Genomic DNA, 19,103 nt, shown 5'->3' with positions numbered 1-19,103 from the left:
CATCTATCAGGACCCCCAAGTCCTTCTTGGCAGGGCTGTTCTCTTGGAGTTCATATCTCAGTACTCCCATCTAGGATGGTCACAGCCCAAGTGCAGCACACCTCTCTTGGCCTCATTGAACGTCATTAGGTTTTTGTGGGCCCACTTTTCTTGCCTGTCCAGGTTCCTCTGGACGGTATCCTTTCTATTGTATTGACTGCACAACTCAGCTTAGTGTCAGCAGTGGACTTGCTGAGGGTACACTGAATTCCACAGTCTGAGTTACTGATAAAGATGTTGAAGGGCATCAGTCCCAAAACAGACCACTGGGGAGCAACACTCATGACTGACCTCCACCTGAATGTGGAGCCATTGTCAAAAGCCTTTGGCCATGGCCAATTCTTTATCCTCAAATCCATGTCTCTCCAATTTAGAAATAAGGATGTGATGTGAGACCATGTCAAAAGCCTTGCACAAGTCCAGGTAGATGACTTCACTTGCCCTTCCTTGATCACCAGTGCTGTCACCCTATCACAGCAGGCCTCATTCTATCTTAGAAGGCCAGTCAATGTCACAAAGAGGTGTTATAAAGTAGCATGTATGCTTTTCCTCTAAGGCCAGACCCTCTTATCAGCCAGAAACCTTTAGGTCTCTCTAGGTGTATAGCCCTGACTCAGTTCTAGGATTGCCCATGAATTTTCTTTATTCTGTCTATATCGATTAGCAGAACCTCAAAGCAATGAACCATCTCAAGGGAGATCATGACCAGTGGCAGCCAGTCTGTCTGGCTGCAAGAATCTGAGGTTTTCTAAGCTGGGTTTCTGTCTGTGTAGGGTCATGGTTTGTTACCCTGCTATAAGAAATATACCCTTACCATCTTAGCAATCAAAACCAGTTGGGCATGTATTAGAGCTCCCTAGGAAGTCAAACTGTGTTAATTTCCCTTAATGTTCTCTGTTAGTGTTCAGTTACCAGAAAACATTTCAAAATGTGACCATTTTGGATGAAGTGGTATTGCCACGATTTTGTGGAGACCAAAGCTTTGGCAAAGAGGTCAGAAACAATAGGACAGTTCTCTTTGGGAATTATTTATACTGCCGACCACAGTGTGCTAGTATTGTGTAAGGCAGTCCTCAGTAAATCAGGTGGGAGTAAAAACTTATTTTGCCATATAAACAGAGTGGGTTGCATAACACAACTTGTCTTTCTCCTATTCAGGATGTTTTTTTCCATCTGAATGTGTCTATATCATCATACATACCAGCACACACTGCTCTAGCTGTTTTTTCCAGGACCTGCCCTCCCGGACATCCATCTCTTTGCTCCATGACATGCTGTTGCCCTCCAAAGGATTTTCAGGCATTACAAAGAGCCTCAGCACCAACAGCAGAAAGTACAGCTACCCATTGTCAGGCCCCAGCTGGCAACTGCACACTGTGTTTCTAATCTCACCTCTCCCAGGGACTGAATTGCTCAATCTTGCCCAAGTGTTTGTCTCTGGATTCTTTCATCAGATGCCTTCACAAGGGCAGTATGATAAGTAATGGATGCACTGTCAGTCTAGGGGGATTTCCCATATTATATACAATGGGGTTCTGCTGACCCAATAACCTAACTCCAGGATCCTCAAGCCCCACCTTCCCCCAGAGGACTTCCCTTTTCCTTTCTTTAAATACATTCTGACACATTCTTGGCTATTATCTTTCAGTATATCTCTGCTGGGCATCTTAACTACCACTGCATTCACATACCGAGCGCACAATCAGGTTGTATCAATTAAAATCATACAATCAGCCATACAGTTTTAAATGCCATGTTGCCATTTTTCGATATATACTGTCACTGTGTAAGATTCCTTATCACAGAGGAGTCACCAGCCAGGATTAATCATGTTGCTGTAATAGAATGATTTAGCATTGACCATCACTTTGTTCATCCCTGTCAGGTTCCGCATCTGTTGGCTGCAAGCAGTTGTTTCCCCATGTAGTCTGTGTCCTTTCCCCAATAACACGTGTGCTTTTTACAGCTAGGAAACAGATAGGATTTCTCATTTTAAGTCTACATTGCAGATTCACTTTGTTGCCAACCTTCATCTAATAGCTTGGCCTAATCTCATTTTCTCTAGCCTACATATGAAAACACAGTGGAGAGAAAAAGCATTCATGGATAATTTATTTGATTATGGACAGAATCTTTTTCCTCTCGATAGTTTCAATAGTTTTGTATTATATACATTCTTTCACTTCACAAAAATGTATGTCAGTGTACATGCTTCTCACGTGCACACTTCTGCCTTCCCAACGTGTTTACGTATTTCATTCCCATTTGCAACAGTTTGTTCCTGAGCATTGTGCGTTCTTTTTTTTATGTCTGAGATCCAAGCAAACAAAAATCCTCCAGACATCTTTCTGAATTAGTGGGGAGATGACAGTGAAAAGAAAAAAAAAAGCAAAACAATTAAATTATCTCCCACTTAAATGAGAATTTTACTGAGGCTTGTTTTGTTACATCGTGTTATAGTGAAAACAGATGATATTTGAAACTTGGCTTTGAAGCAGTCCTCCCTTCGGCCTCCACAGGCAGCCCGACATATCCCCTCTGCACATCACTTCCAACAGCTCTTCAGTTCAGCATATTTCCATGTTTATCCTCCAGACAAATTATAATTGCTGATCTTAAGTCAGTTGCGTACAGAGAAAATGATGTGCTGTCAACCCCAAATCCCATTACTCTCTATAAATTCTTTCTTTCATAAAGAATTAAATGAAACAAAGAGAGCATGCATTGCATTTCTCCCTTTCGTTTTAAAATACAAGGATGGCTTTGGTGGAACCAGCTCCTCGGTGCATCAGTGAGCACCATACCCAGTCAGCCCAGTTGGGTTCACCCCAGAGGGCTGAGCAGTGCTGCTGACACTGAGGGAGCAGATGTGGGATATACTTCCCCTAATCTTCACTCTGTACAAAATGACTGTGAAACGTTTATCAAAACGTTTAGCTTGTTTGGATAGCTGGACTAAATTGTAAACAAATGGTAACCACATGTTATTTACGGCAGAATAAGTTTGATGTGTTTGGTTTTATGGCAGCATTTACACAGTATTTTATGCAACCCCAGTGACCTACATAAGGTTTTGGTCTACAAGTTATACACTTTTTCTGAAAAATGAAAGAATTAGTAAAATAGATTATGGCAGGGCTTGTTTTTAGCCATAGCAGCTGGTAACTTGATGTGAAAAAAAGAACTTAGAAGGTTTCCTCAGTGTTTTCAGAGATCATAAATTCTCTTTTCTGCTGTCTCAGTCGCCTTTAAAAATAACCAAACTTCTTGCTGAAGTTCATTAAGTCACGAGCTGATAGCGTTACACATTACTGTTCCTATCGTCAAGTAAGTGTCCCTGCTTCCCACCATCACAAACCACTTCCTGGCTTCAGTTCACCTTGGTCTGAAATGGTTTTTCTTCCTTTTCAGTTGGTTTGTTTGTTTGTTTCTCAAGATTTGGGACGGAGGGGGAACGCTGTGATGAAACCTTCTTCTGCAGAATCTTTGAAACCATTACACCGTGGTTATTACACCATGATCTATCCGTCTTCAGCTGCAAGCCAAGATCAGACGGGTGTAGATCAGAAATGAAGAAACAGGGAAGGGAAAAGCCACAAAAGTTTTTCTCTTCCCTCACACTTCCATTCAAAGGTCCTGGAGGGAATTCACAAATATATTAGGTCACCCTTGCAAAAATCCTTCCTTAACAAAACAAATGCGGAGAAAAATAAATCTCAGAGCAAAACAGTAGAGCATGTAATATCTGAATTATTTCGTAGTCATGTTGGAAAAGTTGTAGCTGAATAGATTTGTGGCTCAGTGGTTGTTTTCAAGACTGTTCCGTAAAGTTGCATGAGACAGAACAGAAACATCTTGGTTGGGATTTGTAAATAGAAAGCATCCTGAGGGTTCTGCCTCTTTCCTCTTCTGGATGATGGCAGTCAGGAAACCACCTGTAATTGCCTCTGTTAATGATGTGTGCTGCGTTTGAAAGAAGGAAGGAAGAAGGCAAAAAAAAACCGTGACCATCACCACCAATAAACCCAATAACTGCAGAACATAGCACAGAAAATAAGTATTTTTAAGTGTTTAATTTCTTAGGAAGGAAGGCTCCAGTTTTTGGTTCTCTGGTATATAAGAAGGGGACAGTTACTGCTGCTTTGAGGCCTGTCAGCTCCATCTTTCCTAACCAGGATGACGTACTTATACATGAACTGGAAATAAAATCACTCTATGATTTTTCTTTGTTGCATGTGCAGGGGTTTTCAATGAAAGGCAAAGGATGAAATCTCTGAGAAAAGACTTTTCCCCATTGTTATATCTCTCACTCGGCTTAAATAAGGACTGAGCTTTGGAGCCCATCATAGGATTGTCCTTTTCATTCCAGCTACTCAGTTTATTTTCTTGACTCAGGCTGTCACAGTCTTCATTCTTTCTAAGCCTTTTCTGTTTGTGATTCATTTACATAAACAGTCCCATGATGATTGTAGTAACGATGTTCAGCTCTTTCAGCTGAGGCATACAGCTCTATTTCTCAGAGGTACGTCAGCTCTGTGATTAACCACATGCCACTTGAAGCTCCTGCCTCTTCTGTTACACTGTGATGGTGAACCTGTGTTTGTTGCAGCAACTTGAGTCAATTGTCAGCTCATGTTTCTCTGATCAGAATGGCTGGGTCTCCCAGGGAATGAAAACCTGACCAGCTGATTCCTTTTGCTTCCTCTGGTTCCTTCATGACACCTCGCTGCCTTTCCCAGTTGCCTCTTTTGTTCTTCTCCTTGTTCCATGGTTCCATTTCCTGCAAAATGGCACTAAAGCATTTATAAAAATTTCAGAGCCACTCAACCTAGTCTAGTGCCTGATGGTGAGGTATTGGAACAGGCTGCCCAGGGATGTGGTGCAGTCACCATCCCTGGAGGAGCTGGAGAACCATGTGGATGTGGCACTGAGAGACATGGTAGGAGGGGATGGGATGGTGGTTGGACTGGGTGATGTAGACTAGTCTTTTCCAACATGAATAATCCTGTGATCTAGAGGGAGGCAACCCTGATTAATGCGAGGGGTTGGAACAAGATGATCTTCAGGGTCCCATCCAACCCAAACCATTCTATGATTCTATGATTGAAGCAGAGTTGTAGAGCTGCCACATTTCAGCTGCTGGGGTGAAATATCCTTGGGATCATGTCTTTTTGACGGCCTTCATTCAAAATGGATTCTTTGGAAAGTTAGGGAGAAAAGGTCAGTTGGTTTAGACCATATTTTTTATAAATATGTATTTATGAGAAGATTGAGTCTTCATTTTTAGGTCAGAGAAGAAACCTCTGTCAAGAAGCAGCAGAAGAATGTTTCCTTCCCAAGAGAGGATGAGGGGGAGCAGAGGCAGGTGGCAAAGCAGGAGCAGAGCATGGGGTTGATCACACAGTAGCAGCAACTGATGTTGACCAAGAATCTAAAACACCCTTGCCTAAGGAGATGAGACAGGTCTGAAGCCAAACTGAGGACCACCCCAGCTCAGTTGAAAAGCATCGTAGTGCCAGGTTATAAAAAGCCACAAAGCAGTGGCTGCCCATGCTATTGTCCAGGATGGGGAATGAATTTCTATGGAGTGTAGGCTCCCAGTGGAAATACAGGGTATAAGTACAGAATTAAGACCCAAATCTCAGTGTCTTTGCTGAGATGTTTCAGACTGTATTCTCACACAGGTAGCTTTAAAACTGGCAAATTGCAACTTGACGTTTATGGGAAAAAATGCATGATGGTTGCAAAGCCCAGTTTTGGCTTGAAATTTTAATACGTATAAGCAGCGGAGACCAAGAGAAAAGGATTGACTCATTCTTCTTGTGTGGGGAAGGATAGTGTGGAAAAGATACCAAATAGCACCTAATAAAAAATAGGCAGCGGTGCATATAAATTAAGATGTTGGGAAGAGGTCTGGTAAAGCTTTATTTTTTGGCACTGAATGTTGGAGGGGTTTCTTGAAAGAAAACTGAAAGCTTCAACTGAAATAAAAGGAAATAGTTTTCTGACAGAGCCATAAAAAGGTGCAACAACAGATGCCCTGATAAACATACCTAGTTGCCACAGGCACCTATAATGCATCCTCTAAACATGTTTTGGCTGACAAAGTGGAAAAAAAAGCAGATCTGGGATTGAGGAATATCGCATCCCACTTTGCATGTCTGTGGAATCCCTGAGCGGTATAAATTGTGTATCTTGGCCATCCCCAAATGTATAGGCGGGCACTTGAGGAAATGAGTTAGAGCTGCATTTCCTCATCATCAAAACTCAGTTGTAGTCTTCAGTAAACTTGTATTTTTCCATCTAGCACAGTTACTGACTTGCATTCCTAATGAGAAAAAAAGATAATAGCAAGTAATGGAAGACAGAAGTGGTGACGTCCAACCCATACAGTAGCACATTTTCTGTAATTACTTAGGTGGAACCACAGACATATTAAAGTTAGTTTTTTTCCCTAAAAACACAGCATAAAAACAAACAAACAAGTAATCTAGCAAAACAGCAGCCAGCACAACTCTGTCATTCATTCGAGCTTGATAGAGGCAGTGGCTTAAGTTCTACAAATAATGTCAAACTCTTAGCCTTTGTGTGGAAGTTTTGTCTTTGTCAAGCAAGTTCAGTTTATCTGGCAAAGTAAACATTTGAAAGATTTAATGGAAAGGTCTGGAAATAATAATTTTTTTAACCAACTTTCTAGTTTTGAATGGCTTTGAAGTACTTGGGAGGAGGTGTAATTGATTTGTGTGAAACATTGCAAAAGCAATTACTGTTACATTTCCTTTGGAATATTATGAATTGTTTAAAGATTGTCTTAATGAGGATACAATTATTTTATTCTTTTTAGATTTTCACTCTGAGATCTTTTGACTTTCTTCTTCATCCCACCTGTCTTAAATTAAAAATAGGAGTCCAGAGACCTGTGTTTGTTTTACATATGTCACATTTTAGATGAATTCATACTTTATCCAGAAGCAGTTTATTACTGAAGCAGACTGAATGATGAAGAAACTGAATTTAAAACATGCAAATAGAAAATATTGTGTTATGTAGTTTGGCCTATTCAAAAAGCTGTAAGTCTTTGTTATCATCAACACAACATTTGCAGTGTCTGCTAATTAACTTCCCTAGCATCCATGCAGTGAAAGAATTATTGCTTGCAAAAGGATGGATTGGTTTGCACTAGAGAAACCTTTCCTGACGTACATAGTTGTACAGGTTCATCTCATTCATTCCTTTTCTCATAGAGGATGATTTGCACATCCCTGAGAAAGATTCAAGGTGACTGTGTAACACTGTGGTGCAAATGTGAGTCCTTTGGATTTTTGACATCTGTTGCTCTGCCCATACACTCACCATGGCCAGACAGAGAGAGAGCAACATAGGCCAGCATGATCAATGTTTTTCAGGGAAGTGTGGGGCTCCCACTGAGAAAACCTTTGTCCCACATCAGCACATGTGGCTAGAGGTTGATTCCTCCAGAAATGTGCTTGGCATCACTTGGTTTAAAGCAACGAGCATTGTAAAAGCACAACCATGGTACCTAAATGGAAATGGTCACATCCGACTGCTTCAATACAGCGAGGCAAACAAACAAATGTCAAAATGTGAAATTCCAAATGTCTGGAGGGACGGGAGCTTTTCTGCTGTCAGATCTCTGTAAGGAGCTCTAAAAAGATTTAATGTTAAATTTTCAGTTGTGTTTTTATTAGATGTCCTGACTTGGCGGCATTTGGCTCCAAAAGTGCCTGGTTTTGGTACAAATGACTCATAAATAAAATCTTACTGTAGAAGCTTAAGAGTTGGCACATAGTTTCCACAAAGCAAAATCATAAGGAACTTATTCTCAAAATGGTAATACAAACACTGGAGTAAAAGCACAGGGTGGTTGGGGGTGGGACAGAGGACAGCTAACTGCCTTTACTGCAGAAATCTAAAATTCCTTTTTACTTCTTTACTGCCTCTTTTAATGGCAATCAGCCCAAAAGTGCTCAAAAGTCACATTCAAACAAAACTAACTTGGTATTTAAAATTTCTGTTTTCCCTTGTTTGAATTATTGACACAGACCTCGTGTCAAGGACTCCTGTGGTAAAAGGTGCCGGGCTGAATGGCAGACCAGTCAGTGGGAAAGGATTGATGGGATTGGAATCATTTTTTTGTTGTTTTGTGACAATAAATGAGGACTAAACCCAAACTTTTTTAGAATTTCTGATTTTCCACATCTTGGATCTTTCCAGCCAGTTTATGGTTCCTGCACTTGGGTTTCTGCTAAAAACAGCAACGATTGCCTTCCACTGGTGTAGGTCCACCAGGGGCAGAAGGAGTTCTCATGGAGTGAAGGCCTCAGGGCTGCCAGAGCTTTGCCTGCCATCTGGCCCCACATATGTAAGCACAGGTCTGCAACTGCAATTTGTCAAGGAGCTGTGCTACTCAGATACACACATGTTGTCACAGAATCACAGAATTGTAGGTGTTGGAAAGGACCTGCGGAGATGATGTAGGCCAACCCCCTGCCAAAGCACATTTCCCATTGTAGGGTGTATAGGAAATCATCTGGGCATATTTTGTTGTACACCTAAGCAAGGAGGAACAAGAATGGAAGTAAAAGGAGAAAATACTCTCTTGAATACCACATGTATAGCATTGAAAAATGCAAGTTAGGATGAGGACATGGAAAAGACTGGCTTTTCTTCACAGTCTACCACAATGACACCTACTCTGGATTTCGTCCTGCTCTCACCAATGGCATAGATCCTTCTGTCAAGCAGGAATCAAACAGGAGCACTGAGCAGATAGACACATGCTGCTTCCAGCCCTTGCACCAGATTGCCCTCTTCTCCAGACACCGCTGGCTCCAAGCTCTGCTCTTTCTTCAGAACCACAGCCCAAGCCACGTTTGGAAGAGTTAAGATGAACTAAATGTAGCGTGGTTCCATCCTTCCTGCTACTTACACTGGGCAGATGTGGGAACACCTCTTCTCGTTCATGTGCCTGCTCAAATTTGAAAAACAGCCCTGCCAGCTTCTGAGCTAGGAAAGGGAATACTCGGTGTGAATTCTTTCTCTAGTAAGATGGAGACCGTTGCTCAAATTGTATTTTGATTTCAGTTTTCATGATTTACTGTAGTTTTATTTACAGCATAATGACACTTTGGAAATACACAATGTAAATTTTCACCTATTACTTTAAAGAAATAATACAGACAGTGAAAAGTAAAGCCTGTATTCTCCAGGTAATGCATTCTTTGCCCTGGAAGAACACATTTCCTGCAGCTGATTACATAGCAGGGAGAAAAATACGCTTCCAGAACTACATGCTCCAAACTTGAGCATAATCCTGAAAGCACTGCAAAATGAACTTAGCTTCTCAAAAATCAATTGAATCATGTGTTATTGTTTGCTCAAAGACAACTGTGATTCTGGTGACTTCCTTGATGAACAGCTGTGAATGAGTGCAGCATCTGCAGGTACAGCTGGTGATGGATTTACACAGACATGGAATCCGTGATGGGGCTTAACTTTCCTTTGAAACCTGAATAATGAAAAGTCAGCATTGTGACAGCTGTACCACTGCTCACGTTTTGAATAAACTTTGTTTTGGATTCCTGGGCCTGACTGCTTCTTAGCTATGTATTTATTTTACACTTTAAAGTCCATGTTACAAGATAGGTGCTCCTGCCTCTTTTTTTCCTCCATTTTGTTTTAAACAAACAAACCTCAGCATCATACAAAGTTCATGGAGTTTACAGTTTGATTTTCTTCATTTGTTTGGCCTGCGTACAGAAAAGGACTAAATACTTTCTTTCAAGTTTGTGATTTTAGGTGTATTCTTTCAGAATGAACGGCCTTTGCTGCCCATAATGTTGCCATTTGTTCCTGAATAAAACAGTCATTCCCGAAAGAACCAGCTTTTTTTTCATCTGCTCAGGTGTAACCTGGCATATAGACAGTTAAGGATAGTAGGTACCACCCCAAATCCCTTCATTCTCAGGGAAGACTTTTCTTGGCTTGAATAAGATTCGTGAGTGTGGCAATGATTGGACTTGATTTTAGAGGTAATTTCCAGCCTTAATGATTCTATCATTGTGTGGTTGTGAGCTTGTCTAACAAACACTTTTCTGATCTAGTCTAATTGAATTCTGGTGACCAGGACTATAGGTTTGCATGAGAACTTTTCATCTGTCTCCGCTTGTTACTTCGTGAACTTCAAGAACAAGTTGAGTATCTAACAGTATTGGATTACAGATAACATAACCAGAGGGAATTTCTTCTCTCCTACCTCTACCTCCATGCATCTTTAGTAAGGCTGGAAGATCTGCTGTCTGAATGACAGCGTCTGGAGAAGACTGCCTGGAAAGTGCCCAGCAGACAAGGACCTGGATATGCTGGCAGCCAGCAGAACATGGGCCAGCAGAGTCCAGGTGGCCAAAAAAGCCAATGGTATCCCGGCCTGCATCAGAAACAGTGTGGCCAGCAGGACCGAGGCAGTGATTGCCCCTTTTTACACTGCAGTGATGTGATAACACCTTGAGTATGTGTTCAGTTCAGGGCTCCTTTCTGCAAGAAGGGCATTAAGTTGCTTGAACACATGCAGAGAAGAACAAAAGAAATGTTGAAGGGATAAGACAAGAGTTATGGGAAGTGGCTGAGAGAACTGGGGCTGCTTAATCTGGAGAAGAGGAGGCTGAGAGGAGACCTCATTGTTCTTCACAGGTACCTGAAATGGGGCTGCAGCAAGGTGGGGATCGGTCTCTTTTCTCAGGTGACAAGTCGTAGTTCGTGAAGAAACAGCCTCAGGTTGTACCAGTGAAGGTTTAGAATTTGTATCTGGAAGAGTTTCTTCATGGAAAGAGCAGTGCTGCAGTGGCACAGACTGCTCAGGGAAGTGGTGGAGTCACCGTCCCTGGAGGTGTTCCAGAACCGTGTGGATGTGGCACTGAGGGACGTGGTCAGTGGGCAGTATTGGTGGTAAGTGGACTGTTGGACTAGATGACCTTAGTGGTCTTTTCTAACCTTAATGATACTATGGTTCTGTGATTCTATGAAAAGGGACATCTGTAACCACTGTTGTTTACCTGCCTCATAAGTAACTATCAACCAGAAATAATAAGCAGAGTTTTTTTCTACAAATGGCTCTAGAAGATCTTTTCAAGGTAATTAACATTGAGCAGATAAGCGTGACAGGAACAGAATGTGATTTATATCTGAGTGAAGTGGAAAGATTCCACAGGATTGCAGTGTTTTTTAGTAAGTCCTCAAGTAAACATCTTTCTTAACACCATCGTTACCAGTCAGAGGTTATGACATCTCCTTGTCCTCACAGGGCCAGATGTAAGGACCCTCAGTCTCTGCTCCTTCTCTTAATGAATCTGAACAGGGTGGCTACTGGGCTCAGTCTGATTCTCCATCGTAATTGCACCGTTATCACCCATAAGGAACCCATTAGCGTGGACGAGGTTTTGAAACCAGATTCTCCCTTTTCAGAGCCCTGATCTAGGAATGCTTTAAGGGTATATGCCAGCTCAAGAATCAGATTCATTTTGGTTCTGGGAATCAAACCACAGCCTCTGAAAAACAATGGAATTCATGGCTTGTTCCAGCAAGTTAAGCAACAACTTTAGCTTTTTGCTAAAAGAGGGCTAATAAGGTTTGATGTAACATCAGAGGAGCTAATTCAGATCTAATAACAATAGTTGTTTTTTGAACAATTTAGCCTTTACACAAACAATTTCTCACTCCATAAATTTTATACCTAGGGCCTTCTTTCAGAATATTGTGCAGGCAGATGTCTTACTTAACAGAAGACCCCTTGTGTTCTGCCAGTTCCCAGATATTTTGAAGTATTTACGGATTGAGAACATTTCAGCCATTAGGCAGAGAAGCATGTCCATCTGTGTGGGATGCCAGATGTCAGCTGCAGTACGGTCTGTAGAGAGAGAAGCTATCTCAAGGCTACCTGGGCAGTAGTATGGTGGGATTTGTCCTTTCTGCCCTGTTTGAAACAGCACTGTCCCTGTTTAGGAGTAGATTTGACGAAGTAATGAATTATGAGCTGAGCAGGGTTGAGTGGCAGAGGAAAACTACAGTTTGCACTGCATCTGCAGAAGTGTTGCTATGAACAATATGGAGAATAGAAAGCAGCAGCAAGCGTGAAATGATAGCAAGGGAATGGATGTTTTAGAATTTGATTGGATCTGTATCTCAATTGGAGGACTTATTACAAAAATGTGTGCTCCCCTCTTTGTAACTGTATGTACAAGCAATAGCCAGGTCTTAGGAACTTCATAAGCTGCCAGGAAATAGTATAAGTGCATTTCATCTCAGTATGTTCTAAAATTGCAGTTCTGATAAGGAGTGGGGGAAAAGTCAGTTGGAGGAAGATAAGACTAATTCGTATCCTTTAAAATGAGGTGGTTTAGAGACTAAAGTTAAAAAAAAATACTGGGAAGAAAATAAGTGAAAAAGATGGCTAGGCTTCCTGAAAGGAAGTTTCACTGGAATTTGTGTCCTGTTTACAATATCTGCTCTAAACTTCAGCCTCTATATCTTCCTGTCCATGTTCTGCACAGTTCTGGTGTAGCTGTACAGAACTGAACAAAGTAAGCTCTGTGCGCGTGTTTATGCACAGCACTGGCAGGAAGATCACAAGCTGCAAATGAAGTGGGTTTCAGAACAGCCTCTATGATTATGCTTTAATTACCAGTGAATCAGCTGAACGCTACACAAATCTGTGCAAACCTGAGATAAGCTGGTTAAAAAATGTGTTCAAATACGAGGAAGTTATGGGCACTCAAGTGGCCATAAATAAAAGCTAAAGAAAACTAAAACTAGATGCTGAAATACAGACTCCCCAGATATGTTGGACAGGAGCCTACAAAAGCCTTCAAAAGAATTTTCTTCAAAAACACCGTGAAAGTTAACAGGAAACTCCACAGGAGACTTCATGATAATTATGAAGATGCTGTCTGGTGCTTTCTGAATAATGTGTTCCCTTGTTTAAAGAAAACAATACCGACAATTCACAGTAACCCCAGAGTAAACAACTGGGACATCAACAAACACAAACTAAGGAGTGAGCTCAGATTAGCAGTGTTTTGCGTTAAATAGTGGAGTAGCAGCAGGCTGACAGAGTTCCTGCCTGTGCAGGAGATGAGAGTTCCGTAGGTTTACTTGGATGAAGTATGGCAGCACACTTGATGGATGGGAACAGATCATTCCAGACACCTCTATGTAACTGATTTTTCTGTTTTTCATTTCAGAGGCTCCTCCTCTTCCAGTTTTGCCATTTTGCTGGCCAAAAAAAAAAAAAAATCTTTCCTTTTCCCAACAGAACAGCCAGACTAGTTGGTGTCTTCTCACCAGAAGATACATGGGGACCTTTACAAGTAAGCAGTCTCCCACTGTCCCAAATTCCTTACTGAAACCCACAGGCAGATGAAATCTTCCTGGCTCTGACCTATCACACTGTGAGTGGGTGCCTCCTCTCGTGGTCCTGTGACTGCAGTTTTAGGATGACTTCATTCCTATGAACCTACTAAGCTGTTGATCTAGACAAACTGGAGAACAAGTGCTTCCTGCTTCCTCTGTGTAATTTGCTGCCATTTCATACCATTGATTGTATATTCTTTATGAGAGAATACGGAGTTTTCTATTTTTCTCTTTATTTCCATTGAGGTCAGGGACAAGCGGTGCTTTTTTTCCCCAACATCTCTGAGTCAAACTCTAGTAGTCCTTATCCTTCCTCCATTTTCTTGTGCAAGGATTCTATCTTACCTCTTCTCTCAGCTTCTAGACTATAGATCTGTTCTGAGTCTGCGTGTTCTAAGAGCAAGTGACAAAGATGCAAGAGAACAGCTGATTCTGTCATAAAGTTACATCACTTATTATAAGAGATAATGACCCATCTCCGGCTCCCTTTGAGGCAAATCAAAAGATCACTGCTTCTCATTTTGCTGGACCATTTAACTGTATAGTGATTTATGGCATACTTTCAGTTCAATAACCCAACCATGGAATAGCTAGAATTTTGGTTTCTGAGACTTTCGTTCTTCCAGAACCCGAAGACACACTTAGAGACAGTGTGTCTATTCTTTCTAGAAAGCAGGGAGAGACGTATCTTTCACCAGTCCTGAGCTGGATTATGCACAATGCTTTCTGCTCACCAATTTTAATGGGGTGGTTTGAGAGTCATTCCTGTTTCATCTTCTCCCCATACTCAGGAGGACTTAGTGCTCTGCAGGGCTGCATTTTTATTCCACAAATTGTTCTCCATGTTGAATTTTATCTGACACTGCAATGAACAATTTCCAATCCTGCCTTTGTTTCCTTTCCTCTCACTCCTCTTTTGGCCTAACACTCTTAAATATTTTTTGCAACCAGAAGGTATTTTTGGAGTGCATATACTGCCATGACTCTCTGTTTTCAATGGCAACTCTCAGTTCTGGCTGCCATGAGCAAACACAAGATGCCATGTAAAACTGCAAGTTGATTTTTAAAAAAATCTGATTATATAATGTTATACCATTCCTTTTGGTTGAAATTCCAGGAAAGTAGCAAAGGGGATTTTGTATTGCCTACCCGAAACAGTAAGCATGTTTAAAATTCAGTTCAAGAATAAAAAGCTACACTAATACAATAATAGCATTCACATTTTAAAGCTCTTTGGCAAGGAGAGATACTGAAAAAATGTCAGCTTCACCTTTTGACAGCACTGGCAATCACCCTCTAAACTCTGCTGTAATACTATAATTGCCCCAAATATTTGGTTTAAACAATTTTAACCTAAGCAACTATGCCAGCTCTAGGTAATATCTTGGTTTGGAGTTGATTTTGGTAGAGAGTCAGGTCAGAGAGCATCCATGACTTACTACCTGCATAGGTTCAAATTCCCCAGGCGTCGCACGGAGACCACAAAATGGAGGAAAGTAAGGCTAATTTGTTGACTGTCATGAAGAAAGATGAGTTCTGGAGCAGAATCATAGAAACCACATCCTAATACTAACATACTCAGAGAGCTGTTTGCCAATACAATTTGTGTGAATTGAGTATTATGTAACACAGAATGACAGAGGACAAAGGGAGAAATAAGAAATGGCGCCATCTCTGTGCCCCCAAAACCAACAAGAACCCGTGCCAATGGAAAGCTTCCACACTCCTGAGAAAATGAATGCTTTCGGATCCCTGGCTCTCATTTCCTCAGTTGCTTCAAAGACTGTTACAGCTACTTGGGGACTTCTCAGATCTTGCCACACTGTGATCATCTCTACACACAATAGATTTTGCACTTGAATTAAATTTTATTAGAGATTAGTCAAAACAACATCCTTTTGCAGTCTGGGGGGTTGGTATACCTCAGGTTTAAACACTTGACTTTGAACGCTCCGTTTCCATTTTTTCAATAGGAATAGTAGTCGAGCTTAAGGAACAAGAGCAGAGCAAGCAGAGTCTGAGAGCGTGACATCTCCTTCAAATTCCTCACAGATAAATAGTTATTTTCCAGATCCATTCCAGAGCTGCTTCTATGGACTCAAGAAGCTATCCAGAAAAAAATCCCCAGGCCCTATGAACAATGTATGCACTTGCAGAGAAGTAGATATACTAACCATTAAAACCAGTGAAAGACTTGAAATCTGATTTTGACTGATTTAAAGCAATATTGCTTTTCCTTAACATGAAGGCTCTTCTCTCACTGAATTATGATCTGCAAAGATTGCCTAACTCAATGATCTTCCATCTAAGGAATATTTGAACATTACGTTTCCACCCTAAGATGAAGAGCTATGGTAAAAAACCATTCTAAACAGTGAAGTCTACAAGATTGTACATGTAACTGTAATGCAAGTCCAGATCTGTATAATATTCTACTTACAGATCTACTATGAGGAACTATCCCGCGTAAGAGAACAACAAATGTTTGAAGCAATAACAAGCTTTCTCAGGTAGCCTATTTAAATTAAGCCTAGCACAGATTATTAGAAAAAACACAACCAGCCTGGAAATGCTGGGATGACAAATCCTAGCAGTGTAAAACCTTGTTCAATTGGAGCACTGACAAGGTTTTTGAAATATCTGTACTTTGGAATTTTAGGGGGAAATCAGTTTGGTTTGAACATAAATGACACCTCTGAATTGTATTACTCAAGAATTGCTTTACACAGTCACCCATAGACAGACAGAAATATTTCCAGATTCCAGATTCTGTCTAACATGAACAAATATCTAAAAGAGATTCTATGCACAAAGACAAAAGCTAAGGCACATTATATCTCATTACCAGTATTATTTCCTTCTTTCCTAGTTATAATTTCCTTTGCCCTCTACAAAACCTTTGAAGTTGTTTATAGACATTGATGTGGTTTCTGCCTTTACCAAATGAAACAACACAAGGCAAAACCGTTGTTGCAGAGGTGTTCTTCTCATGCCTACCCAACCCACTGAGCATTTGAGTCACCTTGGCCACTTTACCAATCCATGCTGCCACCACCCTCATCCTTTCCATTGCCACAACAAACTTGAAAATCATCTAATTTGTGGAAACTATTTGATGTAGTATAAGAGGAAGGAAGGAGGTCTCTTCACACGGAGATCTGCCAACTGCTAATATCTCTACTACAAGTAGGCCAACAGAGATACTATTCCCCTGATTAGAACTCATGATGGAAATCAAGACATTCATCAGAGAAGCCTTGTTAAATATAGCTTCCACTTAGCAGGGAATTTTATGAGCGTGTCTTGGGTGAGGACGTTGTGAAGTAAGAAGGTCCCACTGCATTAAAGATGTTTAGCAACAATAAAGTACTCAAACTCTGTTAAAGCATTTTCTGTATTTGTTTAAAAAAGCAAAACAAAACAAGAAAAAACATGCAACACTGTCGCTGTTTGTCTTTAGGAGTGTATCTGTGCTCAGTATTTGAGACTGCGAATGCTGAACTTCTGTAATTCCATGTAAAATGATGGATGCTCGAAGGTCTCAATCATTGCTACACCCCACAGAAAACATGCAAAAAATGCCATTCAGCTGTTTAGTCAGGCAATGAAATAACTGAAAACAGACTTACTATGCATAAACAAAAGTGGAATTTAAGTAAATGCAGGAGCTGTCTTCAGTTTGTTTTATTTTTTTGTTCATTTGTTTTACAACCAACCCGGTATGTCACTGCTTCCAGGTACAGGTAAATATAGCTTTGAAATGTTTAAAGCTTGACTTTTCTACATTGCTGACACATGAATATAAAGTCTATCTTATCTTCCAGTGCTCAGTTGGAATCTGATGGATAAACTATTGAGTAAAATGTATCTGCTATGCAATGAGGTAGGAGAAAGTTCCCAAGGGACGTGGCTTAAAAACTGAAGCTGAATTGCAACTCATGCCATTGCTAACTACACCAAGTGGCTCCTTTGATTCAGGTAAATGAATTTGATTATTAAAGTTGCTGTGAAACTAAATGTTGTGGTTACTAAATGTATCTACTTAGATTATGGTAGAAAGAGATGGGAAGGAAACGTACATCTCATTTTTTATTTAATATAAATCATAATAATAATAATATTAATAAAAATAAATAATATAAATAATTATAATAAAAAATCGATCCAGCATCTCCCCACTGACCATTAAAACCAGCTAGAGCTACCTGTAAAGCTGTTGTGCTTGTTAGCAGCGGTAATAATTTCTCCCTGAATGTGGGAAATAGACTTAGAATTGTGTGGTCTCCTACCGCCATCTACTGTGTACAAGGAACTATACACGTGCCAATGGTGAAAGTTGCCTGTTTTTAATGCAACATGCCCTTTCTGCATCACAGTACATATTGGAAAACATAGTGATTTTTATTTTTGTTTTTTTACAAAATATAGAAATTGCATTAATTTATGTATATTGAAGCAATACAAAGGACTTTAATGATTGCCAGGCTTCATCAAGCCATTGCTGAGTACACATTTATGTACTGTATGGGCGCATACACACACACACAGACACACACACACAGAATGAAAGGCAGGCCCAGCTGTGTTAGTCTCAGTCACAGCTGTGGAAATCTTATAAATGGAGACCCATTGCTCATGGCTTACTCTATGTCCAAGAAGCTTCTGAGTGTTTTTCCCTCACAGCACGACTGTAGAATCACAGAATCATCTAGGCTTGAAAAGACCTTTAGAATCAGCAAGTCGAACCATAAACATGACTTACCAAGTCCTTATGGTGGCATAAATTTGACTACTCCTTCCTCCTGTTGTCTTTGCCCTTCATACAGATTTATTGCATCTAAGAAACACCTGCTGTATAACACAGGGCATTCAAGAGAGCAAAGACTTAATTAATCTGGTTTTTCTGTACAAAGAACAAGGCTATGTTCCTTCCACCAACCTTTCTGCCTCTATGGCTCAAGTTTCACTATCTGAGCTCTGAGTATGAGGTTGTCATTCTGCTCACTCTCTGCTTTTCTGCGTTTTCTGGGAGAGCTTCAGGGAATCCATTCTGCAATCAGAACTTTCACATACCAGTCTAAGTTCTCTTCATCAGCTCTTTCAGGTTAATTAATGCTTTTTCCAAGTGAACTTTGGGTTAGGTGTTAGTAGAGATTCTTCAGCAGTGGGCGATGGACACCAAACAGGCTCCCCAGGGCAGTGGTCATGGCCCTGAGCTGCTAGAATTCAATATATTGGCAATGCTCTCAGACTTACAGCTTACACTTTAGGTGGTCCTCTGTGGAGCAGAAAGTTGGACTCAGTGATCTGTGTGGGTCTTTTCCAACCTGGAATATTCTGTTTCTTCTTCCTCCATATGCCTTCTCACATTTAAAATCTCTCTTTTTGCCTGTGGCAGCTCTCGAGTTTGCCTCACATATTCCTGTTGGCCAGATCCCAGCACAGTGATTCAGTCTTCCAAATGAACATTTTGCTCTTCCCTGCTAAGATCTTGGGTGCTGAATCATATCTTACAGTTTGCAACTTCACTCTGAAGTCCATATTGGAGGTTGCTTTTCTTTACTCCTTTTGCTCCTGCATTCCTCAGAATAGTGCAATATACTGTGATCTCTGGCTCAGCATACACGGGAGACGAGCAG

Source organism: Coturnix japonica, chromosome 1 (genome assembly GCF_001577835.2).
Source record: "Coturnix japonica isolate 7356 chromosome 1, Coturnix japonica 2.1, whole genome shotgun sequence".
In the NCBI taxonomy this organism is placed as follows: Eukaryota; Metazoa; Chordata; class Aves; order Galliformes; family Phasianidae; genus Coturnix; species Coturnix japonica.
This window is presented reverse-complemented; position numbering follows the sequence as displayed.